The sequence below is a fragment of the Argentina silus genome, assembly GCF_951799395.1.
Source record: "Argentina silus genome assembly, chromosome: Y".
NCBI classification, from domain to species: domain Eukaryota; kingdom Metazoa; phylum Chordata; class Actinopteri; order Argentiniformes; family Argentinidae; genus Argentina; species Argentina silus.
The window spans coordinates 14,258,682-14,275,150 of NC_139654.1; positions in this window are offsets into that span (position 1 = coordinate 14,258,682).

Here is a 16,469-nt window from a genome sequence, read left to right on the forward strand (position 1 = left end):
AACACGACTCTGTTGTATATCCTTTAGTTGTATATCCTTTACTTTGTATTCCCCATATATTCCATAAGGTAGCAAATTAATATAAGACTCAGGAGGCAAAAGATTAGTTTAGGGTTGTTTAGTCTCATTCCGGCATGCATGACATTACAACCACAGGGGGAAGAACAATGGTCTTCCTCTAATAGCATAGGTGAGATCTGGATCCTAGAGCTCCCTCTATGGTAATGAATATACTCAATGTCAGGATACTATATCCCCTCCTTCATAGGGTTCAAATATAACAGAAAATTCAACATAAATAAACATGCCTTCAAAATAAAAAATAATAATCTTCATAATACTTTTCAACAGAGGTTATTCTTTTTTCAGTTCAATAGTTCATGACTTAGGGTCAGGGTCTATAGAAATCAGGGGGGCGCTGTCTCTAGTAGACCTACGTGTTGTGTGAATTGGTGAGCTCAACACTGGTGGAGCTGCAGGTGCACGCCCACTCTCGGGTGTAGGTGAGGAACCAGCTTTCTCAGTCTCTTTCACTGGGCTACTCTTCTGTGGAGTTCTTGGGATTTCTGGGACCACAGCCGGGGGTGAGTGAATCTGCTCAGGAGAAGGCTGACTGCTCAGCTCCTCTGAACTGCTGGGATCTGATTCTGGAAAGTAGTTGGACTCACGTTTCCGGATCTGGTCCACATGTCGGCACAGGATATGTCCATTTCCCAGCATCACAGCATATGAGAGTGGTCCTGTGCAGCTCTCAATTGTGGCGGGGATCCATGAAGGTCCATATCCATAATTCCTAGTGAAAACATAATCACCTGGCACAAAGCTTCTGAGCTTCTGACTTGAGTCATGATTTTCTTTTTGTTTCCACTGTTTCCATTACACTTTTGCTTTCATGTCCGGGAGTAAGAGGTCAAAGGCGGACCTAGGCCTCCTGGACATTAACATTTCTGCTGGTGACAAGCCCGTTGTAGTGCGCGGGGTGATCCTGTAGTTGAACAGGAATCTACACGTTTGTCTCAATGCTCTCTCTCTCCTCTTGCATTCTCTTGTAGCAGGAAGATGGCGGCGCGTGTACACGCAGCGACCACTCGCACTCCAGAGAATGCGGTGTTTTGTTTGTTAATAAGTGTTTGCCCGAAAGTTTGTCGTGTTCGTCTCGTCTGTCTGCGTCAGAATACAAGTACAGTCGACAGGCTCTGCTAGACATCTGCGAGAGCAAGATTTACAACATTTTGGACACCACAACAGAGACACTCAAAGAGCTCGGCGATTACTGCGATTACTCGACTCGACTCGACTCGACTGCCACTACTCCCCCGGAAAGGAGAGGTCGGAAGCGATGCGCGAGGAAGCAGAAGAGGGGCAAGCGCGGAGGTATCCGGGCTAGGCTAGCGGCTAGTCCAACTCGCCCAGCCATACCATCCATCATCCTGGCTAATGTACGATTCTTGGACAACAAAATGGATCACATACGACTGCTGAGGTCAGCGAATCGGACAGTGAGTAACTGCTGTGTACTTGTTTTCACTGAAACATGGCTTAACGACAACATCCCCGACTCCGCTGTACAACTTGAGCAGCTAACATGCTATCGAGCGGACAGAGCCCTCGTCAACGGAGGTAAACAGCGTGGCGGCGGGGTTTGTGTTTACATTCGTGATGCGTGGTGCCGGGACGCTGTGGTAGTATGCAAACACTGTTCACCACTGGCGGAGTTTATGATCATAAGGTGCCGTCCTTTCTATCTGCCGAGAGAGTTTACTGCGGTCTTGCTAGCCGCGGTATACATCCCTCCAACCTCCAGCAACAGTGACAGGAATGCGGCACTTTGTGAACTGTATCAGGCCATCAGTGAACAACAGACAGCACACCCAGATGGATTTACCATCCTCGCTGGAGATTTTAATCATGCTGATCTTAAGACTGTCCTACCAAAACTCCATCAGCATGTCAATTTCCCAACAAGAGGGGAAAACACCTTGGACTTGGTCTACACTTCTCACAAAGGAGCATACAAGGCCTCCCCCCTCCCCCACATCGGACTCTCTGATCACATCACTGTTATGCTAATGCCAGCATATAGGCCCAGAATGAAAGTCGGAAAACCGGTCCGGAAAGAGATAACTGTGTGGCCGGAGGGGTCCAGGTCTGCTCTCAAGGACTGTCTTGCAACAACAGACTGGGGCATGTTCAAGCAAGCAGCCACACAGAACAACCATACGGACAATGAGGAGCTTACAGACACTGTCCTCTCTTACATCCGTAAGTGCTCTGATGATGTGACCCACACAAAGACCATCATCACTCGGGCTAACCAGAAGCCATGGCTGACAGGGGCTGTCCATCGGCTGCTGAGGGCCAGAGACAAAGCCTTCAGAGCCGGGGATGAAAATGGCCTGAGAACAGCGAGAGCCAGCCTGTCCCGTGGCATCAGGAAAGCAAAACTGGACTACACAAACAAGATTACCTGCCACTTCAAGGACAGCAGAGACATGCGGAGCCTGTGGCAGGGCATTCAGACCATAACGGACTACAAGCCCGCGCCACAGACCTGCGACAACAACATCTCTCTGCTCAACAACCTCAACAGCTTCTTTGCACGGTTTGAAGCAACAAACAACACAAGCCCACAGAAAACTCGACCCCCCCCCCCCACGATCAGGTCCTGTGCCTGTCTGCTGCCAGTGTGAAGAGGGCACTCTCTACCATCAACCCCCGCAAAGCAACAGGCCCAGACAACATTCCAGGCCGTGTGCTGAGGGACTGCGCAGAGGAGCTTAAGGATGTCTTCACGGACATCTTTAACACTTCTTTGAGTCAAGCTGCTGTCCCATCACATTTCAAGACCTCCATCATCATACCTGTGCCAAAGAAATCCGTTCCATCCTGCTTCAACGACTATCGCCCTGTAGCACTGACCCCCATCATCATGAAGTGCTTTGAACGGCTAGTCATGTCTCACATCAAGTCCATCCTCCCCCCCACCCTGGACCCCTTTCAGTTTGCATACCGAGCAAAACGTTCCACAGAGGACGCAATCTGCTCTGAGAAACGTCCTCTCGATTCCTTTGTATGTCTTGACATGTGAAGAATTGACATTAAAGCCACTTTGACTTTGACTTTGACTCTTCATCCCCTCTTTAAAGGTTTGAACTGCCCTCTCTGCGAGGCCATTGGAGGAGGGATGAAATGGTGCTGAAGTTACATGCTTTATGCCATTTCTCTTCATGAATTCTTCAAATTCTGCACTTGCGAAACAACTGCCATTGTCACTTAATTCCAATGCATTTGGGATGGAGTGAGTGGTGAAGCCTGTTCTCCAGTCTAAGTAAATTAGTTTAATCTTGTTTAAAGTCAGTGTGCTGTTGGTAGCTTGTATATTTTGCTGTGGCTATCCTGCCTTAAGCTCAGGAACCTAGTTTCTATTGGAAGCCAGCTGTTTGAAACCAATTGCTGTAATGTGCTGTCAATCTCCAGTGGGAGGGCCTGACACTATCCTGCAAGGCATTTAACCCCTGCTCACCTTGGACCATTTGGGATTGAATGAGTGGTGAAACCTGTCTGGTCGTTAACTGATCGTCAGGTGGGAGGGGCTGCTACCCTGCTCGTCATAAGCAATCACAGAATCTGCATTTATATCGTGACGATCACAGAGCGACAGCCTCTTCGACAGCCTCCTGACACGAAGACGATTGACGCGAAGACGAAGGAGTCAATCTGTGGAGTACATCGAGGAAGGCCTGAGAGAAAGATCAAACTAATCCACCACTGATGCAGCCTCCTCCACCCTCCTGTCCACTCTTTCCTCATCCTTCGACTCTCTCTGTCCACAGACCTCAAGGCCGACAAGATCCTCTCCACACGCTCCCTGGCTGTCTGAAACCCTGCAAGCTTGTAGAATAGGACTCCGGGCAGCTGAGAGGAAATGGAGAAAAACTGGCCTCCCTGATGACCTAGAACCTTCTCTCTCTCCTCCTCAACTACACCTCATCTGCATCAGCTGCTAAAGCTTCTTACTACCATTCCAAAATTCAATCCTCTGCCTCTGACCCAAGGAAACTGTTCTCCACATTTTCCTCACTCCTCAACCCACCTCCTCCCCCTCCTCCCTCCTCCCTGTCTGCGGATGACTTTGTCGCCTACTTTGAAAAGACCTCTCACCAACACTGCTACCTCTCCTCCCACTGCGCTACACCTGGTCTCTGGTTTATCAGATTTTTCCCCCCTCTCCCCTGATGATGTTCTAAAACTGGTCACATCCAAGCGGGCAACCACCTGCCCCCTCGATTCTATCCCCTCCCCCTTTCTCCAATCCATCTCCAAAGACCTCCTTCCGTTCCTTACCACCTTAATCAATTCCTCTCTATCCACAGGATCTGTCCCAGCTGCCTTCAAGACAACCAGAGTCAAGCCTCTTCTCAAGAAACCAACTCTTGACCCGTCTGCTGTCCATAACTACAAACCGGTATCCCTTCTGGACCTGTCCATTGCATTGGACACAATAAACCACCCGATCCTTCTCTCCACCCTCTCAGAATTGGGCATCTCTGGCTCTGCACTCTACTGGTTTGCATCCTACCTGGCCGATTGCTCTTACCAGGTGACTGGGGTCCCGCAGGGCTCTGTCCTAGGGCCCTTACTGTTCTCCCTCTACACCAAATCTCTTGGCTCAGTAATTTCCTCACATGGTTTCTCCTACCACAGCTACGCAGATGACACTTTCTCTCTTTCCCCCCTTCTGACTCACAGGTGGCAAGACCTGTCTCTGCGTGTCTTGCAGACATTTCTGCTTGGATGTCAGTCCACCACCTCAAGCTCAACCTTAACAAGACTGAGCTGCTCTTCCTCCCAGGGAAAGCCTGCCCTCTCCAAGACTTCTCCATCACAGGAGAGAACTCTACTGTGACCTCCTCCCATACAGCCAAGAACCTTGGGGTGATCCTTGACAACCACTTATCCTGTGTGGAGAACATCACAGCAACAGAACGCTCCTGTAGATTCTTCCTCTACAACATCAGAAGGATACGTCCATTCCTCACCAGAGAAGCAGCACAACTTTTGGTCCAAACACTTGTGATCTCTCGCCTTGACTACTGCAACGCACTCTTGGCCGGTCTCCCCGCCTCCACCATCAGGCCTCTGCAGCTCATCCAGAACGCTGCCACCCGTCTGGTGTTCAATCTCCCCAAATTCTCCCATGTCACTCCCCTCCTCCGCACCCTTCACTGGCTCCCGGTAGCAGCTCGCATCAGATTCAAGACCCTGGTGCTTGCCTACAGGGCATCAAAGGGAACAGCCCCTCCCTACTTGCAAGCAATGGTCAGCCCCCAAACCCCTGCCCGATCACTCCGCTCTTCCACCTCGGCTGGCCGTCTGGCACCGCCGCCTCTACGTGGATGCAGCAGCCGCACTACTTGGTCACGACTTTTCACTGTCCTGGCACCCCGCTGGTGGAATGAGCTTCCCACTGCTGTCATGACTGCATAGTCACTACCAATCTTCTGCTATAGATTCAAGACCCATCTCTTCAGGCTACATATTAACAGTCCCTCTTAAAGACCTCTTCACCCCCACTACCCCCCTGTAGAAGTTTCTCTCCTGTTAATAAAAAAATATATTTATATACTTCTTCTTGCATTGTGACTGCTTATGGCCCCTGGTCTGAGCATTGATTACTTTTTCTTATGATGACTGATGGATAGATGATTCAGTTACTTAAACAAATGTATTTGTTGTAAGTCGCTTTGGATAAAGGCATCTGCTAAATGCCAAATGTAAAAATATAAATGTAAACTTAGGCAATGCGTTGACAGTGACGCTTTGTCTGAGCTTTTCAATGGTTGCATGAGTGGTCGATGTGTTCATTGGATACACGTGCATCCATTTGGAGTGGGAGTCGATCAGTACCAAGAACATTTTACCTTGAAATGAACCTGCATAATCCACATGCAGTCTGGTCCATGGCTTCTCCGACCATTTTTATGGATGCAATGGCGCAACAGCAGGGGACTTTCTGTTTTGTTGACGTGTCACACAAGTTGATTTCCTTCTCTACATTCTGCTCCATTTGTGGCCACCAGACGTGGGATCTCGCCAGGCCCTTCATTCTTCTTCTTCCTGGGTGGGACTGGTGAAGCAGCTTTAGCAGTGTAGGTCGGCCCTGGGGAGGGATAACTACTTGAGCTCCCCACAATACACAACCATCTTTCACACTCAATGCCAGGCGCCGTGCGTGATATGGCATGAGCTGTGGCTCCACTGTTTTAGGCCATCCTTTCAGCACATACTTGTGTACCTTTGAAAGGGTCACATCTTTAGCTGTCCACTGCCTCTTCACAGTGGAAATGAGTGCTTCATCTAGCAACTCCAGCAAGAGCACTTGTTCATCTTCTCAGGGAGTATCTCAGGCTCGGGGAATCTACTCAGTGCATCTGCATTTGCATGATATATGCCAGGACGGTAAACAATGCAATACTCATAAGCTCTGAGCCAGACAGCCCACCTCTAGACACGGGTGGAGACCATCCTAGGAACTGGCTTGGTCTCACTGAACAGACATATGAGTGGCTTATGGTCTGTTATAATGGTAAACCTTCTCCCATAGAGATACTTATGAAACCTCTGAATACCAAATATTACATCCAACTTTGTCCAGTTGTGGGTATTTCTTCTCTGCAGGGGATAATGTCTGTGATATAAAGAGGTTTTTCTGTCCCATCTTCCATTGTGTGGGAAAGTACAGCGCCCACACCGTATGGCAAATCTGCAGAGTAATGTACTAGAACCTCTGCTGACCTTAGCAAGTCTTTTGACCTCTTGAAAGTGTCTTCTTGCTTCTCTGTCCATTGCCTCATTCCTCAGTAAGCTATGGAGTGGTGCCAGCCATGTTGAAAGGTTTGGCAGAAAACGATGGTAATAGTTCAGTAGTCCTAAATATGCTTTCAGTTCTGTGACATTATTTGGAGCGTGGGCCTTGAAGAATATGAAAATAAAACACTGAAGAAATAATGATTGACAATGCATTGCTCATCCCTGTGTGACAGACAATCAATCGATCATATCGGATCCTAGATTCCATTTAGAATACCCAATATGCTATGACCATGCTTATAAGTTAGAAGAAATCGTGAGGAATCGTGAGGAGTTTACACATGGTCAAATATTTATATATGGTCAAATATTTATATTTATTTTAAATTATTCTAATTTATAGTGTACATGCCCCATACCTATTTAACAGCCTCTAGCCTCATTGCCACTTAGCCTCGCACAGCCTACAAAATGTATTGTTTTATTGTTCTATTTTGTAAATTTGTTATTGCTATTTTGTTCATATTTAGCTATTTTGTAAATTTGTTGTTAATATTTTTGCTTATATATTGTTTTTTTATTTCCCATGCACCAACCTCACCAAGTCAATTTCCTGTAAGTGCAAATATACTTGGCCAAATAAAAGAATTCTGATTCTGATTCTGATACCTGATGTGATGACTCGAGTCTACGTGTTGCTAACTATGCATGTGAACATTAGACATTAATGGTACACTCTGTGATAACCTGGTCACGATTATGTTGTGCTGTTTTAACAGAAAATGAGAATAGAGTATCAACAAAATAACCAATTTAGCAGTTTCTGTTCCTCCCCCTAACCAACCCTCTGGCACCACCTCGAGGCCACGGCGATCATCGCTGGAATGCCCAGCCCCCAGTCGGCAACGCACCTGCACCCTATCATCTATCAGCACACCTGCAACCCATCCCCAATCAGCACCCTACAAGAACCCTGCCCGGACATCACTCCAGTGCCAGAACATACTGTCTCATGGTACTTAGTCGTGACCTACAGACGCTTCAGCCCTCCTGTGAAACCCCTGCAAATTCCTTGTGTCTTGTCTTCCTCCTCGTAACCTACCCTAACCCTACCACTTCTTAGAGTTGTCATCCATCTTGATTTGCTGGTAGGCATGGCTCATATTCAGCTTTGTGAACTGTTTTCTATCAGCTAACACGGCAAACAAGTCCTCCACCCTGGGTATTGGATACTGCTCCAGAGGTGAGACTCTATTGACAGTGAGTTTGTAGTCTCCACATAGGTTTGAGTATGGGAACGACTGGGGCTGCCCACTCTGAGTGTTTGACAGGAGTGATTATCTCTCTATTTTAACAGTCAGTTAATCTCTGCATCAACTTTAGGCCTCATAGCATAGGGAACGGATCTTGGCCTATAGAATCAAGGTTGAGCATCAGCTGCTACATGAATGGATGCTTGGACACACTCCTTCATGCTTTGAGAGCACTTTTTGCAGCGTCATTGCCTCTGTACTCATGGAGTTGGTTACATGCTTTATTTGCTCCCAGTCTAGGTTTATTTGCTCCAACCACCCTCTCCCTAGCAAGCTTGGAGCTGTGCCTGCCACTATTAAGAGAGGTAGAGTTTTGACTTGTTATCTTACTTTTACATCATTTACCCTCATCACTGATATTTTTTCTATAGGGTTTTCTATAGGGGAAAACTAGCACAGAATTGCAATTATGGAAATACATTGTCGCAAATGTTAGGAGACAGACTGGTTTGTGTAATCAATGACGACCGAATCCAGAGAAGAGTACTGTCAGAGCCTGGTCTCAAATTTGACAATGCACTGAAACTTGCACAAGCAATCGAATTAGCGAATAAAAATGTGCAGGACTTGAAGGCAAAACACTGGCATGCAACGCAATGCAAGACAACAGTCCGCGCTCCGGGTTCCAAAGGAAGGAAAGCCGCGGAGGCGCAACAGGTGAGTGTTATTGATGTAAAGGAAAACATGCACCATCTGACTGTAGATTCAAACTGGAGTTGTGTCATGTCATGCATGTGGAATGATTAGGCACATATCAAGAGCGTGTCGCAATAAAGGAAAACAAAATGCCGACAAGAGAAAGCCTGACGATGGTAATGAGCCTATTGTCCCAGCCATTGTCTCTTCCTCCTTCACCAAGTTTTTTTTTCAGTCTTCAAACAATCAGTCCTCCTGGGAATAGCATCTGCAGATTTTCCTCGTTGCCAATGTTGTATATCCTTTAGATGTTACTTTGTATTCCCCATATATTCCATATGGTAGCAAATGAATATAAGACTCAGGAGGCAGAAGATTAGTTTAGGGTTGTTTAGTGGTCTCATTCCGGCATGCATGATATTACAACCACGGAGGGAAGAACAATGGTCTTCCTCTAATAGCATCGGTAAACCTAACCCTAACCCTTTATGGTAATGAATTTACTCAATGTCAGGATACTACAGACTCCTTGCGTCCTCTCCTCTGTCCTACTGAAAACGCATTGGAGGAGAAGACCTACGTTCATCCTCTTAGATGCTCTCCTCCAATGCTTTTTGAGGACAACTCAAGTGGAGGACGGAGGGGAAGACGTGAGGAGTCGTGTTCCTAACAATTGAGAAAAGGCTCATGTGTCCTGATACTCTTCTACTAGGCCCAGGAGTATGTTGGAGATGATGACTGACAGTGCTCAGGAGGACGGCCAGAGCCAAGAGCACATGTAAACAGTAAAGTGACCACCATGGATACTCTACAGAAAGAAAGGGAGAGAGAGAGGAGTAGCATTGTTAATGCAGTTCACATCCCCTACACATCCCCGATGGGACTGCTGTGGACAGGGTGAGCAGTTTTAAATACCTGGGAGTCCACATCACAGAGGACCTGACCTGGACTACCCACATCAGTTCTCTGGTGGGAAAGGCAAGGCAGCGCCTGTTCCATCTCAGGCAGCTGAGGAAATTCAAAGTCTCCCGGAGGATCCTTCAGTCCTTCTACTCTGGAGCTGTGGAGAGCATCCTGGCTGGCAACATCACCGCCTGGTACGGTAACAGCACGGCCCAGGACAGACGAGTTCTGCAAAGGGTGGTACGTCTGGCAGAAAAGACAATGGGAGCTCCAACCCCCCCTCTCCATGTCCTGTACACCAGGAGGTGTAGGGCCAGAGCCTACAGGATTATGAAGGACCCTCACCACCCGAAAAACGGTCTGTTCCAGCCACTGCGGTCAGGTAAACGCCTCCGCTGTCATGCAGCAAGAACAGAGAGGCTAAGGCTGAGTTTCTTCCCCCACGCCATCAGAATCATCAACGATGACCCCACCAGTGCCCCCCTCAAGTCACTCACACACTCACTGACATCATAACACATATGCACACACATAATCATCCATCTGCTGTTTATATTGCTTACTGTTTATACTGTCCATACTGTATATTTTTTAGTACTTCTATTTTATTTTATTCTATTTAAAACTTATTGTATTGTTGCACTACTCTGTGGCACTGTCACTTTTGCATTTCACTGTATACTTGTATGCATGTGACAAATAAAGAATCTTGAATCTTGACATAAAGGCCCTTTGAGTAGGAAGCGAGTGGAGGTGTGTGTGTGTGTCTCTCCAACCCAGTGCAGTTGGCTGATGCAGACTTTGGCTGCCAGTGAGGGGTCCTGAGGTCTCATCCTTGGCACACTCTTTGAGCACAGACATGGCTCCCACACCCTGTAAACACACGCACACTTCGAAAGGCTATGTTGACAGAGTTTGGAGCGCAGAAAGAAACAGAGTCGGCGGTACAGTAAATAATAAAGGATTTTATTGTCATTGATCCTTGACAAGGCAGGGGGAATGGGGAGAAAATAATATGTTCTTCCCGGATCGGGGTATCTCACTTGCTCTGGCCCGGTCTTGTGGCCTGTAGAAAACACACAAGGCAGAGGTCAGTCTCGCTGCCCCCTTAGGGTGTCTCGCTGGGGCTCGTGGGTCGCCGCATCTCTGGGTTCCGTCCTCCTTTCTCTGGTTGGGGGAGGTGGGCGTCGTGGTGTTCGGGTCCTCCCAGGAGGTTCTGTCTCATGGATGGTCGGTATGGTAGGGGGAGCGCTTCCGCAGTCTGGCACTCCTGGACAGCGTGGGTGGCTCTCTCGCTTCCTGTGTTTGCCTTATGCACCTCAGGTGCGCATTTCCCCAGCTCCTTGAGGGCAGCGCTGTCCCGGGTGCTGAGCACCGCCCCGTGACCAGTGCTGTCCGGGGTCCTGAAACCGGCCAGGATGGAGCTGGGCAGGTATCGTCCCTCAATGACCCTACCCCGCTCCACCCCAGCCTGTGATGGCCACCCACCATGACGGAGCTGGTGCCTCTCCAGCTCAGTGGCGTCATGGTAGGCGACTGGGGCGCCACAACACACACACTAATTCCAGGAGAGTAGATCACGATCACACACATTTGGCCCTAAATAGATGCGTATCTGACGACACCAAGGCGGCCCCTCTCCATATCGGGAGCAGCCTATTTCCAGAGATATCTATTGATCAGCAGTGTGCACCTTAAGAGGGGCATCTCATCTGACTATGCGTTTGTCTGCTATTACAACTCTCTCTGAGGACTCCAGCTCTTTTTCTGTGTCAGACAAGCTACAACAACCAATGGACACTCGCTGAGTTATTCTTGTTCACAGAGCGGAGAGTGTTGCACACTTTCCAATAACTGACCATGAGACAACCTCACAGCAGCGTTTTACAGTAGTGGTACAGACCTGGGTCAAAATAGTATTTTCATTTATTGTAATACTTTGGGCGTTTTCTTGCCTGCCTGGAGTGCCAGATGGGCGGGGTTTGATCAAGTACATCATAGTACTGTAATTTAAATGATTTCAAATACTATTTAAACCCAGGTCTGTGATGGTGACAGATTTAGACAGAGTAGTAGTAGGTGGGGTGAGAGGGAGGGAGGTAGAGATATGAAGATGAGGTCACCTTCCCGCTCACCATGAGTGACAGGCCCAACTGGTGCCAGAGGTGGAACTTCTCGTGAAGATAAAAAACTTGCCCACTCCAAACACTGGAGGACGAGGACACACACACACATTTCTTATCTTGGCTGCTCTACTCCCTGGCTGGGCCTGTGTTACACTGACTAAAAGATACAATTACAAGATTCTATGTTGTTGTTCTTCTCAGTGTTTGATCTCCACCTAGGATAGCAGTGGGTGTATGGTGAGTATGGGCAAATGACATGAGTCCACAATGAATCTGTTAGTTCAATCTCAATTTTCAAAATGTTTTCAATTATTATAAAACTGTACCCAGAGAGGCTTGGAGAACTGGTCTGCTATTGCTGTTGTCCAATGAGGTCTTGCCATACCAGAAAATAATCAATAAGTGGAGGGTCTCAGTTTCAACAATATCTGATGTCATAGTCATGGTGGTAATTATAGGATAGAGGCATAGGTAGATCGAGTACATTAATTAAGAGTAATTACAGCCATAATTACACAAATCCAGTGTAAAACCTAGCAAATACAATTTCCCAACTGTGCTATGTAACAACCACTATGTAACAATTGCAAATAATGTTGCATTATTTCACATCAGGGTTAGTTTTTGAAGCATTTATAAGTGCATTTTAGTGCACTGGCTCCTGATTACAAGCTCTCTATTTGGCAAGCACCAAGTAAATATTGATCAATCTAAACAAATGAGTTATAACTGTTTGTAAATGGTTTATAATTGAATAATAAACTGGTTATAAGTGACTTATTAACTAATTATAAACCCTTTACAAATGTGACCTTAATGTAAAGTGTTACCAAAGCTATCTATTAGTAGCTGGTTCTAATGAGTCAAATGAATCAGTTGTCTCGCAGTCTCTTCAATATATATATTTATATATATTTTATATATTTATATATATATTTATATATTATATTTATATATATTTTTATATATGTATTATGTATTTTTATTTGTATCTTAATTTTATTTTATATTTTCAAGACATATATTATGCCATATGTGCCTTAATTGTAACATTTTGTGAAGTGCATCGTAATGCAACAATAATGTTTTTTTATTCAGTTCAGCAGGTCTGAAGCTTTTCTGTGCTTTATTTATAGCAACAATTTTTGTAAAACACAGTGGCTTTCATGGAAAATAAGTGTGTGTACTGTTTCCTTTCCTAATGTGAAGAATATTCATAATGACTGCTTACAATCTTTGCCGATTTCTGCCAATTTCTAACGTGACTTAACAGTCAGTATTGTATGTTTGAAACATTAATACTTTTCAAAAGTAATACCTGCACCTCCAACTTATTTATAGCAGGGCTCAAATTGTGTTTATGAAGAGAAAGGCACGCACACAGTCGAATGCTTCCATATTTAATTTGCAACGTTAGGACTAGAGCCCGACCAATACTGGATTTTTGGGTCTGATACCGATTTATGGGGAGCAAAATTGGCCAATAACCAATATATCTGCCGATTTTTAAAATGTATTATTACAGAATTCCTTGTTTTCATAAGAAAACAATGGCAAAAAGATGCTCTTAATGCTGATTAGGCATTATATCACTCAATAATGACCTGAAAGGATCTCCATTGATAAATAGAGCAACATTTATTTATTTTATGTGCACTTGTACTTTGCCAAATGAGAATCTCACATGTTCAGTGCACTGCATATTGATATCCGTGATTTGCTGTTCAGTCAAACTTTTTGTGACACAATTTGATCATCTACTGAATTATTTTTGTTATATTTCATTTACAAAAACATACACATTCACTGTAAAAAGCATTCTTAAAACATACCCCCTGCACTTTTTGGTTGCCAACCACAGTAATTTCAAGTAATGCTTTATCCCACCCCCCCTTCCCCAAGGCAAATGTTATCAAAGTGGTAAATTACGCTCTCTTCACAAGAGTAAACAAATCTGCGTTGTGCAGTACCCAAGCTGCTTGTTTGACTTTGAATGACTTTGAAATTCATGGATACAAGCTAGCCATGTTAACTGGTGAATTAAATGATTGGTAAAAGATACAGTGGGGGAAACAATTATTTGATCCCCTGCTGATTTTGTTATTTTGCCCGATTACAAAGAAATGAGCGGTCTATAATTTTTATGGTACTTTTATTTTAACAAATAGAGACAGAATATCAACAAAGAAGTCCAGAAAAAACACATTATATAAAGTTATAAATTAATTTGCATTTGATCGAAGGAAATAAGTATTTGATCCCCAAGCAAAACATTACTTAGTACTTGGTGGAGAAACCCTTGCTGGCAAGCACAGAAGTCAGACGTTTCTTATAGTTGGTCACCAGGTTTACTGTGTGGCACCGTACACCAAATAACTCTCTTGTTCAGTTACATCATTTTAGTTAGCAACTGTGCTAATTGACTGCAGTCCAAAGAGTTAACGTTACTTTGCTAAATTCAGCCATTTCAGTAGATACTCCAGGAACAACAAACACCAATAAACAAGTTTATTAATTCATAAAAATGCATATATGTATATATTTTGCTCTGGAAAAAAAACAATTACACTGATTTTCTATAATTTCGGAATGTAAGGCTGACGCACATCTTCGGTGCATTATCGGTGGAATATGTGCCAATACAGATATTTCTGTAAAAGGCCAATAGCGGCCGATAATATCGGTGCTCCGATATATCTGTCGGGCTTTAGTTAGGACCAAGTAACCTAGATTTTCGTCATACAAATGGCAACAATACCATTTTCATTACCAATGAATACATTTCAAGTCCTTGGACAGCACCTCAAAGAGAAATGCTTGAGAGCAAAAAGCCAATAACACAGATAAGGCATTTTGAACAGTTGAGCCACAGTAAAACACCAACAACACTTTGTATGACACCGCTCATGGTTAAAACTCACTTCATTCATATTCTAGAAGTGTTGCTAAGTAGATTGGTAGTAAAAAATCATGTTTAGCCTTGGAATATTATTTGTGTACAGTCCATTATACACTCACCGAACACTTTATTAGGAACACTTGTACACCTTCTCATGGTGGAGGTGGTGTAATGGTGTGGGGAATGTTTTCTTGGCACACTTTGGGACCGTTAATACCAATCAATCATCGCTTGAATGCCAAAGCCTATTTGAGTATTGTTGCTGACCATTTGCATCCCTTCATGGCCACAATTTACCCATCTTCTAATGGCTACTTCCAGCATGATAATGTACCATGTCACAAAGCAAAAGTCGTCTCAAACTGGTTTCATGAACATGACAAAGAGTTCAGTGTTCTTCTGTGGCCTTCCCAGTCACCGGATCGGAATCCAATAGAACACCTCTGGGGTGTGGTAGAACGGGAAATTCACAGCTTGAAAGTGCACCTGAAAAATCTGCAGGAATTGCGTGATGCAATCATGTCATCATGGACCAGAATCTCAAAGGAATGTTTCCAACATCTTGTGGAATCAATGCCACAAAGAAGGCTGCTTTGAGAGCAGAGAGGGAGGCCCAGTATTCGTATAGTGTTCCTAATAAAGTGTTCTGTGAGTGTAGGTAATATACAGTGATTTGCATTGTGGCAAATGGTATGAGCGGAGTAAAAGGCCAGCAAAAGTTGCAGCTATGCGGTGCCCCATGATATGACAGCATATGTTGATTCTACAGACTACTCTGAGTATTTGCTACAATACATTTACTGCGGCACCTAGAATAGTTTTTACGCGATAAGCCAATATATATTTCATATACAGTTATTTGTAGCCAATGGTATGGGTGGAGTAAAAGGCCAAGAACACTCCCAATTATGCAGTGCCCCATGATATGACACCATATATTTATTCTATAGACTCTTCTGAGTATTTGCTACAATACATTTACTGCAGCGCCTAGAATATTTGTTGCGCTATAAGCCAATGTCTATTTCATATACAGTGATTTGCATTGGCTGCATTTATTTGACCTTGAAACATTTTAAAACTCACATTTTATACAAATGTCACTTAAATATCCACAAATATGAATTATTGCTAATGTTTAGACAGTTATTTTTCATAAATCATGAATAAATACAGATTTATCACAGTTTTTTATGTATTACTTTGGAACTGTCTGTGAAAACTCTGTGACCCAGAAGTACTTTGTTAATGTGGCTGAAAAGACGTAGAACATAAATGTAAAAAAAAAGCTGTGAAAAATACACATTGCTAATTCAGAATCGAGCGGTTTCACAGGTGTTTGTGAGCAGGTGAGAATGGGTTTTACTCATTCATGTTCCTTTAGGTTGGTTGTGTAATCGCCGTCTTAATTGTCTTGAAAACCAACTAGATTAGCCCAGAACAATTCAGCTATCATTATTAACCTGCCATGTGTCTGTCATGTTTAGTACACTCAGCACTGGTGCTCTCAGCTGTGTGTGTGTGTGTGTGTGTGTGTGTGTGTGTGTGTGTGTGTGTGTGTGTGTGTGTGTGTGTGTGTGTGTGTGTGTGTGTGTGTGTGTGTGTGTGTGTGTGTGTGCTTGCGTGTGTGCTTGCATGTGTGCGAGGGCACATGCATTCAGTTACTGTACAGTACAGAATGGTGTAAAGAGCACAGAAACATGGTCCAGGACAGGGCATAAGTATGGTCACATGAATGTGCTCCCTGGTAGTGTGCAGGATATTGGCATGGAGCAGCTGAAC